Raw genomic sequence first — 25,341 nt, 5'->3', positions numbered from 1 at the left:
GAAGGAAGGAAGGAAGGAAGGTCTCGAGGGCAGGCAGGGACGGGGGGGGGGGGTCGTCCTCTCACGCTCCATAACTCGAGGCAACAACACTTCGAGACGACCTCTCTCTCTCTCTCTCTCTCTCTCTCTCTCTCTCTCTCTCTCTCTCTCACGAACCGTTCCCCCAGGCCAGCAGTACCGGTGGCGTACCCTTGCATCCCTTAGCACGACGGTACGACCCTTGAGCACGACGGTACGACCCTTGAGCACGACGGTACGACCCCCATGCGTATGATGGCCCCGCCCACTGACCTGACTCGTATGGGTCACTTGGTCACCTGATCTAAGATCCGTGGCCATTACACTCACAGGGTCGTACAGCCGTGATGAAGGGTCGTACCGTCGTGATGAAGGGTCGTACCGTCGTAATGAAGGGTCGTACCGTCATGATGAAGGGTCGTACCGCCGTGATGAAGGGTCGTACCGCCGTGATGAAGGGTCGTACCGTCAAGATGAAGGGTCGTATCGTCGTGTTCAAGGGCTGTACCGCCGTGTTCAAAGCCCACGTACCGTCGCTCAAGCCTGGTCGTACCGTCATGCTCAAAAGACTGGCTCATGTGAGCAACATCAGTCGAAGACGGTCAGAGACGTGACGACACAGACCATGGCCTCCGGTACGATGCCAAACCTAACCTAACCTAACCTAACCTAACCTAACCTAACCTAACCTAACCTAACCTAACCTAACCTAACCTAACCCAACACTCTCCTTCATCCCTTCTGTGAACCCGAGCCACAGGTGAGGAACTGTCCTTCCTCTCCTCAAACACTCAAGTGGCTTTAGAATCTTTCCACAATTTTCCATAATTGAGCTCTGAATATGTGTGTGTGTGTGTGTGTGTGTGTGTGTGTGTGTGTGTGTGCGCGAGTCCTTATACCGGTGATTCAAACTCTCCCCTCCATCAAAAAAGATAAATAAATGTGTCATCTTTATCATAATTCGCCATTACTCCATTCTCCCATGCAGCGTTCTTCAGAGAGAGACATACACACCCGCATTCAAACAAGCAATTCAGTTTTACTGGAACGCTAACGACATCCCTGGAAATTTCAGCCCTGGAAATTTCCCTCCCAGTCACGACTGATACGCTACTGACGCATCGCTAAGTCCATTTCCGGATATGTCATCGCTGAGTCATGCGATTCCAGTGACTGAACATGATGAAGAGCAACAGCCAAGTAATTACGAATACCTCAGTACACACCATGAAGGAAAGAGAAATCAAACTAGAGAGAAAGAGAGATGTACTGGAGAGTTAATTCAAGGGAAGGAGTGCGTGTGAGTGGGAAATGTACAAGAGAGAAAGCAGCGGGAAGGGAAGAAAAGAGGGGCAGATCGGAATGGGAAGTCTGATATCGGCAAGCAGAACGGGATCATGTGCCTCATGAAGGGTTCAACTCCACAGAGGGCCAACCAGATCGCGACAGTGAACAATGTGCGACTGGATGCCGTTAACAGATGGATTACCGACGTTTGTGGCCAACAGAGAAAGAACCACACCGTTTATGTGACGACGCTTTGCTATGGAATGATCCTGTGGTGGGAGGGAGAGAAGGTAGAAGGCCTTCCTTCGACATGTGAAGACCAGATACACACTCGACCCGGTGAGGAATGTGTGACCTGGCTGACATCTCCTCCACAGCTTAAAAAAAAAGAAAGGTCACGAACTCAGCTACTCTCATACCATAAGTCACACGACGCACCCGACACCACACACTCTACACCACTCACACACGGCACACCCTACACCACACACTCTACACCACTCACACACGGCGCACCCTACATCACACACTCTACACCACTCACACACGGCGCACCCTACACCACACTCTCTACACCACTCACACACGGCGCACCCTACACCACACTCTCTACACCACTCACACACGGCGCACCTTACACCACACACTCTACACCACTCACACACGGCGCACCTTACACCACACTCTCTACACCACTCACACACGGCGCACCCTACACCACACACACTACACCACTCACACACGGCGCACCCTACACCACACACACTACACCACTCACTCTCGACAGGGGGTTTGTGGGGTCCCAGACTCTCTGCTGCTCCCTTTCCCCCCCGAGGAGTACCTTGAGAAGGGGTTCCTCAAGGTGGACTCCTATTTCGTTCATTCCAGCTGCGTAATACATACCTAAACCCCCCAGGCAAGACAGCCAGGGATGTGGTATGACATCTTGTCTCATTATACAATCTCGAGTCCTTGGGACCAACATATTGCCCCAAAGGGAACTTTGACACACACACACGTTAGGGCGAAAACCTCAGGGAAACCAGGCGATTCCTGACCTTCATGCTGTCTGAGGTAGGAAGCATGCATGACAAATGGGGGGGGGGGGGGTGAGTGTGTCAAGCATGAGAAGCGAGGGGAAGAGGGGAAGGGTGTTTGAGTGTGGGAACTGAAGTGGCTTGTTATCTTCCCCATGACCACAGTCTGCCCCATCTTCCTCTCCCTCCTCCTCCTCCTCCTTCATCACCATCACTAGCCCTATCATCACCTCCTCTCCTAATCCACCTTCTCATCTTCCTCCCTCATCATCACCACGTACCCCATCCTCCTCCTCCTCCTCCTCCTCACATCACCTGGCCCATCCTAGCGAGCCCGGCTAACCACAAAGACATCAGCTCCTCCAGCAAAACACTTGCACACAAACATCCTCCCTCACCCCTCTAAAAAAAATTACTCACACACTTACCCAATCATGTACCTCTCTCATCTCATTTACCTACAGATGACACCTCATTTTTTTAGGGTAAGTTACCCACATGGCACGAACGGAGACACACCCTTAGTCCCAAAGAAATTCTTGTGTGCAGGAAAGACAAGGATAGTCATAGTTCCGTCTGGCCACGGTGGCCAGGCTGTGTGAAGAGACGTAGTAAACACGATATAAAGGATGAGACTCCTACAGCTTCGCTACACCAGGGATAAAAGGCTGAGGCTAACATAACGGTCCATCCTCGTGGGACTGGTCCCCACACACACAATTCAGAGGAAGCAGCAGTGTGGCCCGAAATAACACCTGCATAACAGAAGAGTAACAACATCTCTCTCTCTCTCTCTCTCTCTCTCTCTCGTCCAGAGCGAGAGAGAGAGAGAGAGAGAGAGAGAGAGAGAGAGAGAGAGAGAGAGAGAGAGACGCGGAGGATGAACCATCCCAAGGTATGACGTGAGCACCACTCCATACACGAGCCAACACAACCCACGTAAAGAATGGAACAACTGCTCACAACTGAGGCACCTACGTAGTTCATACCAGACCTACAACTTTCTGAGAAGCAGATTTTGAGACGTATGTGTCCTACGGCGTTTCGAAGACACAGTGGCAAGCATGGCTTGTGCCAATCGCTGTCTATGTGACTGTGGCGTTTTGAAAATCAAAATATGGACAGATTTAGAAAGAAATATAGGAAAGACACTTTTTTTCCCTCCATTGTTCAAGTGAAACAAATAATTTTCTAATCTATAAATCATCTTTCTCCCATCATCCTTTCTCTACAATAAACAAAAAAAAAAAAAAAAAACAAATCAATAAACTGTGTCTACCACACACAAGGGAAAATAATGCCATATGGTCTGCCACACAGCACAAAGAGCCGGGACTCTGACCTTTAACCTACTGCGAATGGCGCTAGTCTGCTGTGTTTCCCATGGCCACAAAGTGGGCCACTTGGGGGGGGGGGTCTTCCGGGATACACAGTGGGCCACAATGTGGGCCACTAAGGGGTGGGCTTCTGGGGCACTCGGTGGGCCACAATGTGGGCCACTAGGGGGGGGTGGGCTTCTGGTGCACTCGGTGGGCCACAATGTGGGCCACTAGGGGGGGTGGGCTTCTGGGGTACTCGGTGGGCCACAATGTGGGCCACTAGGGGGGGGTGGGCTTCTGGTGCACTCGGTGGGCCACAATGTGGGCCACTAGGGGGGGTGGGCTTCTGGTGCACTCGGTGGGCCACAATGTGGGCCACTAGGGGGTGGGCTTCTGGGGTACTCGGTGGGCCACAATGTGGGCCACTAGGGGGGGTGGGCTTGTGGGGTACTCGGTGGGCCACAATACGGGCCACTCGTAGGTGCTTCTCGGGGCATAACGTGGGCCACACCATGGCCACAGTGTAGGCCATTTCGGGGCCACAACTTACACCATATACACCAGGGGTGGTCTTCCGGGCCACTAGGTGGAGGACTGGGACCATACCCATGTCCCATGGTCGGGTCCAGACGCGAAGACCATAGCATAAACCACCTGGATGGGCGACGGTCTACCCCCAACCTGTACCACCTGTGTGGAGCAGCCCCACCTGTAACAACCATCTGCCAAAGACCACAGACTCACGTCCCATCCCCCCCCCCCCCTCAACTGACCCTTGACCTGCAATCAAGAGGTCATCTTTTATTAAGTTAATGACGCTAGTCCTTGGAATGTACGCATCTGGTAGAGAGACGCCTCGCCCTCCGCTACATGACGCTACGCACCAGCTTTAAACACCCCTCCTCCCCCCCAACCCCCCCACCCCCACTCAGACAACAGAAATATAACAACAGCTCTCAAACACCTTAGGAGGCAACAGAAACGCTTCAGGTAGAGAACAGACGCAATTCAATAACCTAAGAGGAACACCTCAATGATAAGGTCAACAGAAACGCTTCAATGACCCAACAGAAACACTTCCATGACCAACAGAAACACTTCAATGAACCAACTGAAACACTTCAATGAACCAACAGAAACACTTCAATGAACCAACAGAAACACTTCAACGAACCAACTGAAACACCTCCAAGACGTTTCTCTTCTGCAAGCCAATGCAACACAGCAGCCATTACCCTAACCCTTCCAGTACACACAACAGAGTCCCCCCCCCCCCCAGTACACACGACCCAAACCTCACCAAACGTCTCTTAAAAAACCTTTTAACAGGAAAGTGGTCGAAGTATACCCGACCCCCCCCCCCCCGCCACCACACAATCAGTTCTGGGAACCGAGAAATACGTTTCCCACAAGAGAATTAAATGATTACATAAAAAAAAAAGGATATATATATATAAATCTACTTGGAATTGAATGAGACTAAAACTCTCGGTCCTGGATCTGATCCTTCAAAGGATATACATTTCCTTTAAGTCCTGGCGTGTCCTTCAAGGCCGCCGTTCGCAAGGGATGTGGGGATGTGTGGGGGGGTGTGGGTGGTGGAAGTGGGCCAGCATGATGGATGACACACTGTTCCAGATTTCATGGAAAACCCACCGACGACGAGGGAGGTGGTGGGTGAGGGGTGAGGGGGGGGATAGTGGGTCGTGGGGTGGTGAGGGGGGGTCGTGGAGGTGTGTGGGGGTCGTTTCCACGGGTGATTGGCGGTAAGATCTCACGGCCTCCTCCATGGCTTCCAGGCTGGAATGAATGATTTATTTCTCATGTTCTCGTTACACCATCAAGATAGATATATCTAAGTTATCTTTATGAAAAATAATTTTCTTTTCGGCCCTCACGTGATCTAGTATACGCATAAAACCACATGGGGAATGAAACATTTTGTAATTTCTCCTCACAATATGATCGTTACGCGAAAGTGCACTTGGGAACTTATTGTTTCATTTTCCATGTAGCTTTATGCATGTATATATATATATGTATATATATATATATATATATATATATATATATATATATATATATATATATACACACACACACACACACACACAAGGGAGAATTTCTAATCATCTACGGGAAGGTGTCAAAGGCTTTCCTGAAACAGAGTTGAAAATGGGGTGTTCGCCAGCAAACATTTTTTTTTTCATTGTGGTTGAAGGTCGAGTCTGTGACCCAAGGTCGACGTGGTCAGTGAGAGGTCGACTCCGTGCGTGACGGACGATTGATTCTCGTGATCGAAGGTTGAATCTAAGATCGACACATCGAAGGCTACCTTTGACAACACTGAAGGTCGAATTACGTGATCGTAAGGTCGACTCGGTCACACCTCGTGCGTGACTTGAGGATTCGACTTTTTCGTGCAAGATTGAAGGTCGACTCCGTTACGCAATGGGGGTGGCGATCGACGCTCCCCCCCCCACACGCAATGGGGTGGCAATCGACGCCACCCCCTCGCCCCAACCCCTTCTGCCCCGCCCTGCATTACACACACACACACACACACACAACACACATACACGACCGGACGCTACCTCCCCCCCTTACACCCACCCCAACCCCACAGCCACTTCCAAGATCGGGGGAGGAGGGGAGGGGGCGTTAGTGGAGCGGGGTGGTTGCTTGCGCGTGCGCGTGCGCACAGAGACCTTCACGGGCAAAGGAACTCACAAGAAATATTGTCCCACGTGAGGAATCATCAGCCACCACCAACGATGTGTATATATATATATATATATATATATATATATATATATATATATATATATATATATATATATATATATTGGAAAGGATCACAATTTTGCGCGTGATCAAGATATTCCTATGAGTCCACGGGGAAAATGAAACACGAAAAGTTCCCAAGTGCACTTTCGTGTAATAATCACATCATCAGGGGAGACACAAGAGAGAAATATAACAGTCAGTTGATATACAACGAAGAGACGAAGCTAGGACGCCATTTGGTAAACATGTGATTGTCCAAAACATACGATGTGATTATTACACGAAAGTGCACTTGGGAACTTTTCGTGTTTCATTTTCTCCGTGGACTCATAGGAATATCTTGATCACGCGCAAAATTGTGATCTTTTCAAATATATATATATATATATATATATATATATATATATATATATATATATATATATATATATATACAACAATGTTGTATGGTTGCGAGGCGTGGGCTATGGATAGAGTTGTGCGCAGGAGGATGGATGTGCTGGAAATGAGATGTTTGAGGACAATGTGTGGTGTGAGGTGGTTTGATCGAGTAAGTAACGTAAGGGTAAGAGAGATGTGTGGAAATAAAAAGAGCGTGGTTGAGAGAGCAGAAGAGGGTGTTTTGAAATGGTTTGGGCACATGGAGAGAATGAGTGAGGAAAGATTGACCAAGAGGATATATGTGTCGGAGGTGGAGGGAACGAGGAGAAGAGGGAGACCAAATTGGAGGTGGAAAGATGGAGTGAAAAAGATTTTGTGTGATCGGGGCCTGAACATGCAGGAGGGTGAAAGGAGGGCAAGGAATAGAGTGAATTGGAGCGATGTGGTATACAGGGTTTGACGTGCTGTCAGTGGATTGAATCAAGGCATGTGAAGCGTCTGGGGTAAACCATGGAAAGCTGTGTAGGTATGTATATTTGCGTGTGTGGACGTGTGTATGTACATGTGTATGGGGGGGGGGGGGTTGGGCCATTTCTTTCGTCTGTTTCCTTGCGCTACCTCGCAAACGCGGGAGACAGCGACAAAGTATAAAAAAAAAAAAAAAAAAAAAATATATATATATATATATATATGGTATGGATTACGCGTATGAACGAGACAAAAATCGCAGATTTTTTTCAAAAATGCCAATTAACAGTTTTTCTACTTTGATCTTTATTAAAAAACGGGAAAATATACTTTTTTCTTTTTCCTCCCCACACACGACAAATCTCTGAAATGCAATTTATGGAAGGATTTACCTGGGGATTTATATCATTTTAAGAATAAAACAAATTAATCCCAAACCTATCATTTGCCCAGGGGATTAACCCACGCACCAGCGACCCGTTACAAATCCATTTAGTCCACCACACACGCGTGCGGCCATCTCGTTCACCGCCCCGCACGCGCGTGCGCCTATTCCCTCGCCCCGAGGGCGCGCGTGACGAGGACAGCACAAGGAGGCAACCGTAGGAACAGCTGTGGAGTATGTGGTAGAGGTGGACTCGCACTCCATGAGGTGGGGAGGTGTGTGGGGTGGAGGTGGTATGTGGCAGCAGAGTATGTTGGTGTGTGGAGGGTTGTGGGGAGGCGTGGGTGTCATGAAACCTCATGGCCTATGTTGGCTAGGATAGCTGTACGTCATGCGGACACACACACACACACACACACACACACACACACACACACACACACACACACACACTTGTACTATCCCTCCCGTGTGTACATAATGTAATGTCCTTCTGTACATCAACTATGGACGCTCGGGGTGTGATCTGTACATCCACTACATATCTCTCATACTGCACATGGGAGGGAGACACCGATATCTCTCATCATCCACCACAGTTCTCATAATACACACTGGGAGAGATGCCCAATCATCATCTCTCCCATCTCTTCTGTATTCCTCACTGCACTCCACTGTGGCGCCCGACGCCAAGGATTTCTCAAGCGTTGGGTCGTCACCTCGACTATTCACTCTGGCTTTCGTATCCTCAGCTCCCATTCTCAAAAAATGACAAAAAAAAGAGGGAAAATCACAATACGTTACACATTACGCCGATACGCTCGCGCACGCCAACAATAAAACACCAACTGTCTATATATATACATACATACATATATATATATATATATATATATATATATATATATATATATATATATATATATATATATATGTATCCCTGGGGATAGGGGTTTAAGAATACTTCCCACGTATTCCCTGAGTGTCGTAGAAGGGAAGGGAGCGGGGGGCTGGAATTCCTCCCCTCTCGTTTTTTTTTTTTTTAATTTTCCAAAAGAAGGAACAGAGGGGGGCCAGGTGAGGATATTCCAAAAAAGGCCCAGTCCTCTGTTCTTAGCGCTACCTCGCTAATGCGGGAAATGGCGAATAGTTTAAAAAAAAAAATATATATATATATATATATATAAAGTCCAATAGGAAAATGAAACACGATAAGTTCCCAAGTGCACTTTTGTGTAATAATCACATCATGAGGGGAGACACATGGGAGAAATATAACAGTCAGTTGATATACATCGAAGAGACGAAGCTAGGACGCCATTTGGTAAACGTGATTGTCCAAAACATACAATGAGCGTTCATAAACTTATGACCTTACACATTTTATCAACAATAAAGTTATCTAATTTGTATAGACCATCACTAATATTAAGGTTATAATTCTTTGTGTATTTAATAATAGAAGATTCAATGATGTTTCTCTTGGTAAAAGAGTTAATAACTGAGATGGCAGTACTCCATTCAATACAATTATCATAGTTTTTAACGTGATTAAACAAGGCATTTGATTCTTATCCTGTTCTTATACTATATCTATGTAGCTTAAGTCTAACGGGACAACATTGTGTCTTCCCTGATGATGTGATTATTACACGAAAGTGCACTTGGGAACTTACGTGTTTCATTTTCCCCGTGGACTCATAGGAATATCTTGATCATGCGCAAAATTGTGATCCTTTCCAATATATACAAGTCACTGTGTGTGTGTGTGTGTGTGTGTGTGTGTGTGTGTGTGTGTGTGTGTGTGTGTGTAGAGGTTCTTTCCCATTAGCTGAATTCCGATGACGGCGAACAGAGCAGGCGCAACAGGAAGAGGAAGTTGACGAATGGTCCCACGAAACAGCGGCAACAGAAAGACAAGAAGCGAAGGCGGAGTTCCGTTTTCCGTACCACGCCCTTAGGGCACCCCACACCCACCCACCCACATCATCATCAGCGGGTCACGAACCCTGGGTCGTGTGATCTACCGGAGTCCCAGGGACTTCTTCAATCCTGGTTTCAGCCAGCCTTCAGAGCCGGACCTAACCATTGCCTGTCTGTCTGTCTGTGGTAACGGCTGGCGTCCAGGGGAGGGAGGTGGGAGTGTTTCCAGGAACCGACCTTCTTCCAGGACCGAGTTCCATGCTTTCTTCCAGGACCGAGTTCCATGCTTTCTTCCAGGACCGAGTTCCATGCTTGTGAGCAGCGCGAAACACCGGGATGTGATGGAAGGTAATTCTGGCCTTTGTGTTGCTGGTCATCTACCGTGGTGGACCAACAATGAATATCATCCCCCCACCCAACCCCCTTACATTCCCCCCCTCCCTCTTCCCCCACACACCTACCCCCTCCCCGTAGTCTGACTCTCTTTTGTCTGTCTGTCTGTCTATCTGTGTGCCAGTAGCTTCTATTGTTAAGGCCTGGACGTATCAAAGTGGGGCGAGAGCCCCTTGTCTGACCACCACCCCACCACCGCCGCCCCACCCACTTCCAGCCCCTAATGTGAGTTCGTCACACACCAGAAGGGCGTCACACATGGACAGGGCGTCACATACCAGCAGGGCGTCACACACGGGCAGGGCGTGCGTCACAGGCCAGCGTGGTGTCACAGACCGGGTGGGCCACACCCAACAACAACTTAAAAATGTCCCAGTTTACTTCCAAACCTTATGTCTCCTGCTTATCGTACGTACGGACGGACGGACGGACGGCTCCTGAAGGAGATGACGAAAGGGGAACGTTATCCACAACAACCCTTAAGATTATCTGAACATAATCACAGGTCAGAAGGGCCTCCTCCTCCTCCTCTCACCAGTCTGTTCTGTGTCTCGACGTAACGCGTATGAAGACATGAATAGGTTCCTCCTCTATGGAAGGCGGCTTGGCGGGTAGCACTGCTGTGCCTACCCCCACAACACGTCCTTCAAACATGGCTTCTCTTACTCTTTATCCTACTCGCTGGAGCCTCGAGGCGCCACAGGGGTCGGTCAGGTCATTAAGGATACATGGGCTCGCCGACGGTAAGGGCCATATTAAGGGGTGGGGAGACAAGAAGGGTATAGCACACTAATCACTAGGAGATACCATAGCTGAAGACAGGGGCAGGATGGGTGTGTGTGTGTGGGGGGGGGGGGGGATAACAGATGTGAAATGCTAAGCAGGTGTAAATGCTAAGCAGGTGTAAATGCTAAGCAAGTGTAAATGCTAAGCAAGTGTAAATGCTAAGCAAGTGTATATCATGAGAGCATACGATGTGGGAGGAAGACGCAGGTGGTTGAAGGATATAGAAGGTAGGGACGAATGTGTGTGTGTGTGTGTGTGTGTGTGTGTGTGTGTGTGTGTGTGTGTGTGTGTGTGTGTGTGTAGTAGTAGTAGTGAGAGTAGTAGTCGCTGGAAATGGATGGAAGGGGGGGGAGGGTGTCAACATCTGAGTCGTAGATAACAACCAAGGGGCACACACACACACACACGCACACCCTCTCTTCACTACGTCTCTCGTCCAAACTCGCGCGATGTCTTGTCGGTAGTCACAAGTCCTACTTACTCTACGAGGCTTCTCAGGGACTTGTAGACGTCTCCCGCACCCCCCCCCCCCATCTCTTCTCTCTCTCTCCCGCCCGAGCCCGGGGCGTCCCAAGTCTCCAATCACCCCACGCCACCCTAGGCCTAACGCAAGAGCCGAACTACCGATGCCTGTACAAAAAAATACGAGACTTGGAAGATCAGATAATCCTCTAACCACTTTACAAGCCGTTCAGTACACAGGGACGATCGCTGAGGCACGACCGAATGGTCTTTGAGCACGACGGTACGACCCTTGGAGCACGACGGTACGATCCTTGGAGCACGACGGTACGACCCTTGGAGCACGACGGTACGACCCTTGGAGTACCATGGTACGGTCTTAAGAACACGACGGTACGACCCTTGAGTATGATGGCCCTGACCTCTGACCTCACCCTTCAGGATCAGGTCAAAGTCCAAGCCATCAGATCGAAGGATCGAACGCCACTGTGTTCAACGATCGATCTGTCGTCCTCTCTAAGAGATTGCGAACCATGCGGACCCACACAGACCACTGTCTTCCCCACATGATACAAGACCCTCCAACAACCAGTTTATAACCCACAGTCCTCACAACACTGGCCAGCACATACGAGAAGAAAGTTAATTCGGACGTCTCGCTGTGTGGTTATGGACGGGACGACAGGAGATGTATGTAGTGGGGCGAGAGGAGAAGGCGGGCGCGAGGCATGTGTGTCTGCGACAGAAGGGCGAGGTTTCGACGCGTCCCTTACCTTCACTGCGAGCGATCACATATTCCTAGCTACCACCAGGTGATCCAACCTACGCCATCCAAGCCAGCAACAACCCCCTTACCAAATACACGAAGCGGGGTAGCAAGAAACCCCCCCGCCAGAGGTACCGACGGTAGATACTACCCCCCCACTCTCTTGTAGGAAGGGGGTACCACGAGAGAGGGAAGACCTCTGGACCTACTAACCCCAGGGGGACCGTCGACAACACCCACCCATCCGCGCGAGAGAAGGGGGTTACCAGATCACGGCGTCTCGCAACCTCGCCAAGGGTACCTATGCCACATACCTGCTCCTCCTCCTCCTCCTCCTCCTACCGACCCCTGTGGGCACATTCACCCTTATCATACCTTTCCACAAGGTCGTGAGGCCGGCCTTACACACACACACACACACACACACACACACACACACACACACACACACACACACACTCGCCTTCCACTCCAGACCCACGACTGGGCCTTTCCGAAACACGTCAAGACTCGACCATCAACCCTACCATTCCCAGATGGGGACCAAATACCATCCCATCATGGGCGCAAAGGGGGAAGGACGAAGTGAGGGAGGCAGAGAGAGGGAGGAAAGAGAGGGAGAGCCAACACAAGGCGTTGTTGCTCCTCCTCTCCAACCACCACACAGACCCTCGCGAAGTGAGTCTTCAGCTGTCCCAACTGTCCAAAGACTGGGAGCGCCCGGAGTATTTGACGAAGATCCCTTGGATGTTAACCGAATATCCGGCACTGTCCAGATGGTTGAGGTTCCTCCCTCCACCCCCCCCCATACACACACAAATACATCTCTACAACAACAGCTGTAGACGATACTAAACACCCCCTCCCTCCTCTCACTCAACCTCACAAATCGCCCACAAAAACACTCTTCCTTCGTCACCACCGCCTCCAAAGCTCCTCCTCCTCCTCCTCCAACCCGGATCATCTCCGGGACCACACTCCTCTCCAAAAAAACACTACAACACTTACACTTACATAAACACTCACACCCTGCACTGCACTCTGCCAGCATGAAGGGGAAATCAAGTGGACTAATTTTCTGTAAATGGCTTATTACACAAGCAGGGGACCCTCAACCACAGCAATAATGATAATGACCACATCCAGGCCAGCTCCACCTACCACCACCACCCACCACAGTCCACCTCCAACTCCAACACCATCACCACCACCACCACAGGCCAGCTCCACCTACCACCACCACCACCACCACCACAGTCCAACTCCAACACCATCACCACCACCACCACAGGCCAGCTCCACCTTCCACCACCACCACCACCACAGGCCAGCTCCACCTACCACCACCACCACAATCCAACTCCATCACCAACCACCACCACCACAGGCCAGCTCCACCACCATCTCATCCTCACCAACATAATCACCATCTATCGCCACTCCCCCCCCCTCCACCCCCCCACTGTGGGAGATCTTACCACCACTGGAGAGATCACCTGTGTACCGGGGCGGGGCGGGGCGGGGGGGGGGGGGGGTACAGTGTGAGACTTCACGCTGGACCCCCGGTACTGTACCGTCCTGTCCAGGATGGTACACTAAGCCTCACTCAAACACCCGCCAACTGTACCGTTCTCTCAAGGCTGGTGTGTGTGAGGTGGTGGCACCCCACACCCCACACTCCACACACACCCCCCCGCCCACCTTCAAGAAACCCTTCCAACCGTACTATACGAAGGTCGGGGGGGAGGGATGTGGGTGTGGGGGCGTGGGGGCGTGGGGGGCGTGTGTCGGCGTCACCCTTCAAGCACCAAGAGGAGAATTCCACCCCCCCCACACTCCCCCCCTCCTCCAACCTCAAGGAAACCCCAGGGTAATATTCCCCCCCCCCATTCCATCCCATCTTTCCCACAATACACCAGAGTCCAGGAGACGAGTCTGGGAGCAGGATGTGCAGCGGCGTTGGCCACGACCACTGGGGTTTCTGCTGTCAAGGGCGCCTTCCCTCGCGCAGCTGCGCTACTTCCAGCAGCAGGGGAATGTGGCGGACGCCCGGGGCTGGGGGGGGGGAAGTTCTTCAGATGGGGACTATGCCCCACACGACACAACCCAGCCAAAAAATGTCTTTTCACTCGCAGTGTAACCTGAAGCAGGCACAGTCCGGTAACACCCCTACATATATATATATATATATATATATATATATATATATATATATATATATATATATATATATATATATATATATATATGGATTCCTGTGAGTCCACGGAGAAAATGAAACAAGATAAGTTCCCAAGTGCACTTTCGTGTAATAATCACATCATCAGGGGAGACACAAGAGAGAAATATAAGTCAGTTAATATACATCGAAGAGACGTAGCTAGGACGTCATTTGGTAAACATGCGATTGTCCAAGACAGATAACGAGCGTATCATAAACTTATTATGTGGACAAGAAGGGGAATTGTTTACAAATTTCATCAACAATAAAGCTATCCAATTTGTATAAACCTTCACTAATATTAAGATTATAATTCTTTTTGTATTCAATAATAGAAGATTCAATGATATTTCTCGTGGTAAGGGAGTCAGAGTTAATAACTGAGATGGCATTACTCCAGTCAATACAATGATCATAGTTTTTAACGTGAATAAACAAGGCATTTGATCCTTGCCCCGTTTGTATACTATATTTATGTTGCTAAGTCTAACAGAAAGATCCTTACCAGTCTGACCAACATAAAACTTATCACAATCTCTGCATGGCACTTTATGGATGCATCCAGGAGAATTTTCTCGTGAGTTCCTGATTAAGATATTCTTTATAGTATCATTGTTGCTGAAGGCAACATTTACATTGAAGGATTTAAGCAACATGGGAAGTAAAGTAAAATTATTATTAAAGGCGAGAACTAAAAGATTCTTGGTGTCAATGGGAGGTTTGGGCTCAACTCTAAAAACTGATTTCTTTGCTAACTTAAGGGACTTATCAATGACTGGCCATAGGGGGGGTTAACACTATACTCACCCGAAAGAATGACAAGGTTGGGGTGGGGGGGGGGGGCTAAAACACACAAATTCCAAAATCCTATGTGTATATCACAGTAAAGTAGACCTTAAGAGTGCGTACCATCTGCGTGCGAGTATGGGCGCGGGTGGAGAGGTGCACGTCCAGCTGTGTCATCGACAGATGGTAACCCCATCACATTCTCGCCCGGAGAATGTGTGTTCACTGTTCATCATAACACCATTCACCATCACCATCCATACCCAACACACCAATATCTTCGTTCCCTTTCCCCAACAAAAAACCATCCATCCATCCCTTCCTCCAACAAAATATCATCACCATCCCTTTCTCCAACAAAAAACCGTCCTTCCACCCCTTCCCCAACAAACAGCCATCCTCAACCTACCCTTTCTCCAACACAAACTCCACTTCAAAAGAACTCTCCTCCAGAAACAACCCTCTCCAACACTAACCGTCCTCCTCCAACGATAATTCTCACCCATATTCCGTACAATAATCCATCTCCAACAAAGTCTACATCCTAACTCTTTTCTCCTTCAATCCATCTCCAACGAGGCCACCTCTCTTCTCGAAACCCTCTCTCTCCTCCTCTCCAACACAGGCCTCCCTCTGCACCATCCCCTGCACACACACACACACACACACACACACACACACACGATCACATAATGCCCTCCAGCAGCAAGGATTCGAGCCCAGGACCTTTTGCTTAGTAGATGGGAATGCGTAAGGTCTGGGTTCGAATCTTTGGTGTTGGAGGGCTTTGCGTTTTCTATGAAACTGCGCTTTTCATATGCACTATATTCGTGCAAGGTATAGAGTGAATTGGAACGATGTGTTATACCGGGGTCGACGTGCTGTCAATGGATTGAACAAGGGCATGTGAAGCGTCTGGGGTAAACCATGGAAAGTTCTGTGGGGCCTGGATGTGGAAAGGGAGCTGTGGTTTCGGTGCATTATTACATGACAGCTAGAGACTGAGTGTGAACGAATGTGGCCTTTGTTATCTGTTTTCCTGGCGCTGGCTCTCCATCCTGTGAGCGATGGGAATGGATGAAGGCAAACAAGTATGAACATAAACATGTGTATATATGTTTATGTCTGTGTATGTATGGATGTATATGTGTATATGAGTGGATGGGCCGTTCGTCGTCTGTTTCCTGGCGCTACCTCACAGATGCGGGAAACGGTAATCATATATATATATATATATATATATATATATATATATATATATATATATATATATATACTAAAATCTGATATAATCAAAAGGCTGGAGGAAGAGGGTAATTTCCTAAGGTCACAGGTCAATTTCTAATAACCAAACAATGGAATCTGCTCCACAAATATTCATTTACTACGCAGTAAACACATTACCAGTAAATGACCCTCTCTCTCTCTCTCTCTCTCTCTCTCTCTCTCTCTCTCTCTATATATATATATATATATATATATATATATATATATATATATATATATATATATATATATTCCTATGAGTCCACGGGAATACGTGTGCGTGTGTGTGTGTGTGTGTGTGTGTGTGTGTGTGTGTGTGTGTGTGTGTGTGTGTGCGTGTGTGTGTGTGTGTGGGCATAAAGGCGGTTCCTCCTTCGACTCCCGGAGTCAAAGAAAACTCCTGGGGCTCCAAATTAGCCCCAGGACTTCCGCCCCTCACCCCCCTGATGATGGGGGGGGGGTCCTGGTCCTGCCTGAGCCGGTCGGCAAAACAGCCGTCGGCAAGCAGTGGCCTTCAAGCTGCTATAGAGCCGACCACAGATATACCTCCCCTCCGGCCCCCCCCCCCAGCGCCCCCACGGGTCTATGGATGACGACATGCTGGTGGTCTGAGGCAGGACCATGTCTGTGTGTCTGTGTGTCGGGGCATAAAACCTGTCCCCTTTGGAACATGGTAGAGGGACGTGTGTTCAAGAATACATGTTCAAATACAATTATCTATCTGTCTATCTATCTACAACAGGTCAAGGTGCCCCCGCCCCCCCCGCCCTCCAAGCCTCGTCACATCTCTACCCTTGGGGCGTCACACGGTACACCCGTTACGAAACATGGCGTCACACTGCCTGTAACACCGCATACTACCAGAGGCCCGTGACGACGATGTGACGCTACTCAAAAATCCTTCGTTACGATCCGCGTCACACGAACCATGCATGAAGTTACTACGTCACAGGGCCTGACTTAGCTACCCTTAGGTCTTGGGTCACTCCCAAAGGGCCTTTAGCTGCCCTTGGCATGTCAGCCCGGCTAAAGGGCCCCCTTCTTTCCGAAGAAAGGCCTCCTTCGGTTCTCCTTTGGAAGATGATGATAAGACCCTCTCACAGGACCTTCGATGCTCTTGGGACGACGGGGGATATACTGAGGCGACTGGCGACGAAGGCGCTGCAGAAGTGGCCTACTGCCCTGGCGGGCGTCCCTTGGGAAGGGGGTCGCTTCTGTGTGTGTGTGTGTGTGTGTGTGTGTGTTACCGGGGTGGGCCCACGTCAGGGAGAGGACGCTTGGAGGACCAGACAGCACAGCACCGGGGCCAGGGGCCAGACTGAGCCACGGCCGGAGCCTCCTGACGCTGCCGCGCCAGACAAGACCCCACCCCCCCCCAAAACCCCCATTTCCATCCCTCCCCCCTCACATACAGACACACACACACACACACACACACACACCAGCCCACATCATGGCTGCCAACCCCCCCCCCCCAGAGAGAGAGAGAGAGAGAGAGAGAGAGAGAGAGAGAGAGAGAGAGAAAGGCTTTAGGCACAGGATCAATGTTTAACACACTCCCCGCCCGCCCCACCTGCATCATCCAGGTAAACTCCCTCTCTCATCTCCCCGGAGACACACAGGTCTCTCCCTCTCTCTCCCCGGACACACAGGTCTCTCTCCCCTCGCTCTTTCTCTCCCCATCATGAGCAGTCATGCAGCCGACCTGACACAACCATCAATTACATGTGAACAACCTGTGGTGGTGGACGAGGCTCCAACAATCGTCTCCCATCACCTGTGGAGGTTTTGCTCCATCACCGGGGAGTTCTCTCCATCACTGGGGAGTTCTCTCCATCTCTGGGGGAGCTCTCTCTCCATCTCTGGGGGAGTTTTCTCCATCTCCGAGGAGTTCTCTCCATCTCTGGGGAGCTTTCTTCATCTCCGAGAACTTTTCTCCATCTCTGGGGGATGAGTTCTCCCAATCTCGGTGGAGTTCTGTCCATCTCAGGGGGAAAGTTTCATGGGAAACTCCGTCCCACACACCATTTCCTCAGCCAATCATGTCCTGTTACTCTATCACCCCCACCTACAACAGTTCCTCTGTCACCCCCCCCACCTACAACAGTTCCTCTATCACCCCCCACCTACAACAGACAGACATCCTGGTATAACATACGCCTTCATGACTATCCTTTCGTGGGGGATAGACGTCTATCCAGGACTGCTCCTCCCCCTCCCTCCCTCACACCATCCCCACATCCCATTCTCTCTCCCACTGTGTCGAACGAACACCAGATGGTGAATACTATCCATAGACTGAAGTCAAGACTGAACCATCACTTTAATGGTACCAATTAGCAGTAGACAAGCAGGCTAAAGAGTGACGTAATAGTCACGTGTTTCAACTCTTTTACGGTGTAGCGAATGACGTAATAGTCACGTGTTTCAACTCTTTTACGGTGTAGCGAATGACGTAATAGTCACGTGTTTCAACTCTTTCACGGTGTAGCGAATCAAACACTTCCTTTGAGTATCCAGCGGGTGAAGTGGAAGACTAGAATGTTCTTACAAGCCAAACTTTCCTATAGAATTTCCACTTACAGTATATTCTCTCTATATCGCTTGGCGTTCCTTCATATATATGGTGACTGGTGAGCCAGAGGGAGAGGTGGGTGAAGAGGAGCATTTTGCTTTGCTATCCTGTCTCTATTTGTCTAGATATAGTGCATGGGATACTAATACTGTCCTCCAACAGATAACCTGGTCATAGACCATCAGGTCTTGTGTTATCTGGCTTTCCCATGTCCTCCCATGTATTATTACTGCCCTCCAGCAGATAACCTGGTCATAGACCATCAGGTCTTGTGTTATCTGGCTTTCCCATGTCCTCCCATGTATTATTACTGTCCTCCAACAGATAACCTGGTCATAGACCATCAGGTCTTGTGTTATCTGGCTTTCCCATGTCCTCCCATGTATTATTACTGTCCTCCAGCAGATAACCTGGTCATAGACCATCAGGTCTTGTGTTATCTGGCTTTCCCATGTCCTCCCATGTATTATTACTGTCCTCCAGCAGATAACCTGGTCATAGACCATCAGGCTCTCTCTCTCTCTCTCTCTCTCTCTCTCTCTCTCTCTCTTTCTCTCTCTCTCTCTCTCTCTCTCTCTCTCTCTCTCTGCCTGACCTACAAGTGGCCTTGGGACCGGAGGCCAGCAGTGTTGCTGGTCTGGCCACGCCCACCGACTTACCTGGGATGCTGGTCCGCAACATCCCAAGGCACGTTTCTAACCCCGCTCACTCATTCCACAATGTCAGCCTTTAATCAACGTAAGAAACATCTCATAATCAAAGAAAAAATAATAATGGAATGAAGACAACAATAATGATAATAATAGAATTAGTAGTAGCAAAAATAATAATAATAATAATAATAATAATAATAATAATAATAATAATAATAATAACAATAATAATAATAATAACAATAATAACAATAATAATAATACTAGCAATAATAATACTGTAATAATAAATAATAAATAATAATAATAGCAGGACGATTATCTAAATTATCATTACCATAGATAATTAGGATAATTAATGACACCACAACTACTAATTACCATCCAATTAGACACATCTTACGAGGACCCCCACAATGTATGTGTCACACAAGGGGTCAAAACCTGACCCCACCCCCAACCCCCCCACCACACCCCTCCTCCTCCCCCACCACAACAACGACCCCCCCTCACCCCCCCACCCCCTGAACCACGATTACACCCCCTCCTCCCCCCCCCCTTTCCCCAACAACCCCCCCCCCCAGATCTTACTGCAGGTGGCACTGAACCACCCCCACCTCCTCCTCCTCCTCCCCAACCCCCTCACCCCCAACCCCCTCCCCTCCCCAACTCTCCCCCCCCTCGACGTCGGCCTCCTGCCTGACGCATCGCTGCATCCTTGGCCCCCCTCCTCCCCCTCCCCCACCTACCAGCCTCCCTAGCGTCCGTCCCAGTGGGAGGGAAGTGAGGGGAAGGAGGGAGGGGAGTGGGGGAGATAAGAGGAGGAGGGGGTGGTGAGCGGGAGGGAGGGGAGAGGTGATGCCAGCCATGGGATGTGGGCCAGGAAAGGTCGGGGAGTTCCACGACGAAGGCCCTCCCACACACACACGAGAGAGAGAGAGAGAGAGAGAGAGAGAGAGAGAGAGAGAGAGAGAGAGAGAGAGAGAGAGCCGGTCACTCTGGGTGATGCTGGCAGGGATGCAGAGGAGAGAGAGGGGGGGGATGGGGGGAGGGAGGGGGAGGGGCGGCGCAGCTCGGGACAGGGGGGGTGAGGGGAGGGGAAGGGGAGGGGGAGGGGATGGGAAGGGGAGGAGTCTTCTGGTTGCCCCCCATGGAGGGGGGGTGGGGGGAAACAACCCCCCCCCTTTTCTCTCTCCCCTCCCCCCACATCAACACCACTGGCATCCCCCCCCACCACCCGTTTGCGCCCCCCCCACCCCCCTCTTAGGATCAATACAATGCTGTCCCGTGCCTTGTCTCCAGCACCCCTCCCCCCCACACCACCCCCCCACCTCCCCTCCCGCAAGCAAGTGCATTTTCCCGCCCCCCTCTCCCACCGCCTGCATAGACGGGGCCATGGAAGAGGAGGGAGGGAGGGAGGGAGGGGATCTTGAAGGGAGAGGGACGTGATGGGAGAGGATCTTGATGGGAGATGAACGTGATGGGGAACAGACGACCCCCCGCCCCCACCTCCCCTTTCCAGAAAACTAGGCTACCACGAAGTACGACCTCGAGAACAGACGACCCCCCCTCCAACTCCTCCCTGACGAGAGAAGTGGACGACCACGATAGACGACCTCGCAAGATGATAACAGCCAACGACCACTATCTACACCGGACGACCACATACCACTCGCTCTCATGACGACCCTAGGACGACCACACGCACACCACATACCACTCGCTCTCATGACGACCCTAGGACGACCTTGCCTCTACCTACCACCCACTACATATACCTGAGAGACAACAAAATATAAAATTCTTAAAACATAAAAACACGACCTAAAATCAAGGCAAGACGCTCGCGCGCGCGTGTGTATGTATGTGTGTGTGTATGTGTGTGTGTGTATGTGTGTGTGTGTATGTGTGTGTGTGTGTGTGTGTGTGTGTGTGTGTGTGTGTGTGTGTGTGTGTGTGTGTAGACAGATCTCCATCCACGACCCTACAAGGCAAGTACCTCGTGTTACCAGCACTGTGTAACGAGACAACCACCTCCCCCCCACCTAATTACCCTTGACATGTACAGTACACATGTACAATACGTGTACAGATACGGTGGTCATGTCCTGGATGCCTACAGTGTGCCGTACAGGTCGTTATCATCACTATGCGTCACCATCATTGTCGATACATCATCACTATCATCACTATACGTCACCTTCATTGTCGATATATCATCACTATCATCACTATCATCACTATGCGTCAAAATCATCAAAAAGACATCATCACTATCATCACTATACGTCACCATCAAGACATCATCACTATCATCACTATACGTCATCTTCATTCCCGGCACATCACCACTATCACCACTATGCATCACCATTATCATCAAGACATCATCACTATCACCATCAGAGGTTCACATCACTATCACCATAGCTTCACTCCAGTCACCATCACCACCACACACCTTCAGATGCTCTGTACCACAGCTTGCACCACACCACCACAGCTTGCACCACACCACCACCACAACCACCACACCTTCGCTAATGATCAGTAACTCATAACACGTTATCCTAAATAATATGATGTCACACATACTGACCATCTGTCGGGTGATGTAACCACACAACATCATGATGTCACACATACTGACCATCTGTCGGATGATGTAACCACACATCATGATGTCACACATACTGACCATCTGTCGGGTGATGTAACCACACAACATCATGATGTCACACATACTGGCCATCTGTTGGATGATGTAACCACACAACATCATGATGTCACACATACTGACCATCTGTCGGGTGATGTAACCACACAACATCATGATGTCACACATACTGACCATCTGTCGGGTGATGTAACCACACAACATGATGATGTCACACATACTGACCATCTGTCGGGTGATGTAACCACACAACATGATGATGTCACACATACTGACCATCTGTCGGGTGATGTAACCACACAACATCATGATGTCACACATACTGGCCATCTGTCGGGTGATGTAACAACACAACATCATGATGTCACACATACTGACCATCTGTCGGGTGATGTAACCACACAACATGATGATGTCACACATACTGACCATCTGTCGGGTGATGTAACCACACAACATCATGATGTCACACATACTGACCATCTGTCGGGTGATGTAACCATACAACATGATGATGTTACACATACTGACCATCTGTCGGGTGATGTAACCACACAACATCATGATGTCACACATACTGGCCATCTGTTGGGTGATGTAACCACACAACATGATGATGTCACACATACTGGCCATCTGTCGGGTGATGTAACAACACAACATCATGATGTCACACATACTGGCCATCTGTCGGGTGATGTAACCATACAACATGATGATGTTACACATACTGACCATCTGTCGGGTGATGTAACCATACAACATGATGATGTCACACATACTGACCATCTGTCGGGTGATGTAACCACACAACATGATGATGTCACACATACTGACCATCTGTCGGGTGATGTAACCACACAACATGATGATGTCACACATACTGACCATCTGTCGGGTGATGTAACCACACAACATCATGATGTCACACATACTGGCCATTGGCCAATAACACTTACTACAAAATTGGTGTTAATTCAAGAATAATTCAATTCATAATTACGAACAATCTAATCAATAATAACAACAACAATAATAATAATACTAATAATGATAATAATAATAAATAATAAATAATAATAATAATAATAATAATAATAGCAACAATACTACTACTACTACTATTACTACTACTACTACTATTACTACTACTACTATTACTACTATTACTACTATTACTACTACTACTACTACTACTACTAATAATAATAATTTTTTTTTTTTTTTTTTTTTTTTTTATACTTTGTCGCTGTCTCCCGCGTTTGCGAGGTAGCGCAAGGAAACAGACGAAAGAAATGGCCCCCCCCCCCATACACATGCACATACACACGTCCACACACGCAAATATACATACCTACACAGCTTTCCATGGTTTACCCCAGACGCTCCACATGCCTTGCTTCAATCCACTGACAGCACGTCAACCCATGTATACCACATGACTCCAATTCACTCTATTTCTTGCCCTCCTTTCACCCTCCTGCATGTTCAGGCCCCGATCACACAAAATCTTTTTCACTCCATCTTTCCACCTCCAATTTGGTCTCCCTCTTCTCCTCGTTCCCTCCACCTCCGACACATATATCCTCTTGGTCAATCTCTCCTCACTCATTCTCTCCATGTGCCCAAACCATTTCAAAACACCCTCTTCTGCTCTCTCAACCACGCTCTTTTTACTTCCACACATCTCTCTTACCCTTACGTTACTTACTCGATCAAACCACCTCACACCACACATTGTCCTCAAACATCTCATTTCCAGCACATCCATCCTCCTGCGCACATCTCTATCCATAGCCCACGCCTCGCAACCATACAACATTGTTGGAACCACTATTCCCTCAAACATACCCATTTTTGCTTTCCGAGATAATGTTCTCGACTTCCACACATTTTTCAAGGCTCCCAAAATTTTCGCCCCCTCCCCCACCCTATGATCCACTTCCGCTTCCATGGTTCCATCCGCTGACAGATCCACTCCCAGATATCTAAAACACTTCACTTCCTCCAGTTTTTCTCCATTCAAACTCACCTCCCAATTGACTTGACCCTCACCCCTACTGTACCTAATAACCTTGCTCTTATTCACATTTACTCTCAACTTTCTTCTTCCACACACTTTACCAAACTCAGTCACCAGCTTCTGCAGTTTCTCACATGAATCAGCCACCAGCGCTGTATCATCAGCGAACAACAACTGACTCACTTCCCAAGCTCTCTCATCCCCAACAGACTTCATACTTGCCCCTCTTTCCAAAACTCTTGCATTTACCTCCCTTACAACCCCATCCATAAACAAATTAAACAACCATGGAGACATCACACACCCCTGCCGCAAACCTACATTCACTGAGAACCAATCACTTTCCTCTCTTCCTACACGTACACATGCCTTACATCCTCGATAAAAACTTTTCACTGCTTCTAACAACTTGCCTCCCACACCATATATTCTTAATACCTTCCACAGAGCATCTCTATCAACTCTATCATATGCCTTCTCCAGATCCATAAATGCTACATACAAATCCATTTGCTTTTCTAAGTATTTCTCACATACATTCTTCAAAGCAAACACCTGATCCACACATCCTCTACCACTTCTGAAACCACACTGCTCTTCCCCAATCTGATGCTCTGTACATGCCTTCACCCTCTCAATCAATACCCTCCCATATAATTTACCAGGAATACTCAACAAACTTATACCTCTGTAATTTGAGCACTCACTCTTATCCCCTTTGCCTTTGTACAATGGCACTATGCACGCATTCCGCCAATCCTCAGGCACCTCACCATGAGTCATACATACATTAAATAACCTTACCAACCAGTCAACAATACAGTCACCCCCTTTCTTAATAAATTCCACTGCAATATTATAATAATAATTATAATAAATAAACTAGCCCCCCCCGCCCCCCCGCCCCAGGTCGTCAGCCACACGACCGTAATCGTTACAGTATCGGAATCCGATGTCGGCAGGTATCGGTCCACATCGTCACTACCCGGGGGGGAGGGGGGGGGGGAGAAGACCATCCCATCCCCCCCAACCCCCACACACACCCCCCCCATGAGAAATGGGAGGGGAGGGGAGGGGGGGGTAAGAGCGACCATCTTGAGAGAAAAATCAATGTTAATTTATTTAAAA

Source organism: Panulirus ornatus, chromosome 44, assembly GCF_036320965.1.
Source record: "Panulirus ornatus isolate Po-2019 chromosome 44, ASM3632096v1, whole genome shotgun sequence".
NCBI lineage: Eukaryota > Metazoa > Arthropoda > Malacostraca > Decapoda > Palinuridae > Panulirus > Panulirus ornatus.
This window is presented reverse-complemented; position numbering follows the sequence as displayed.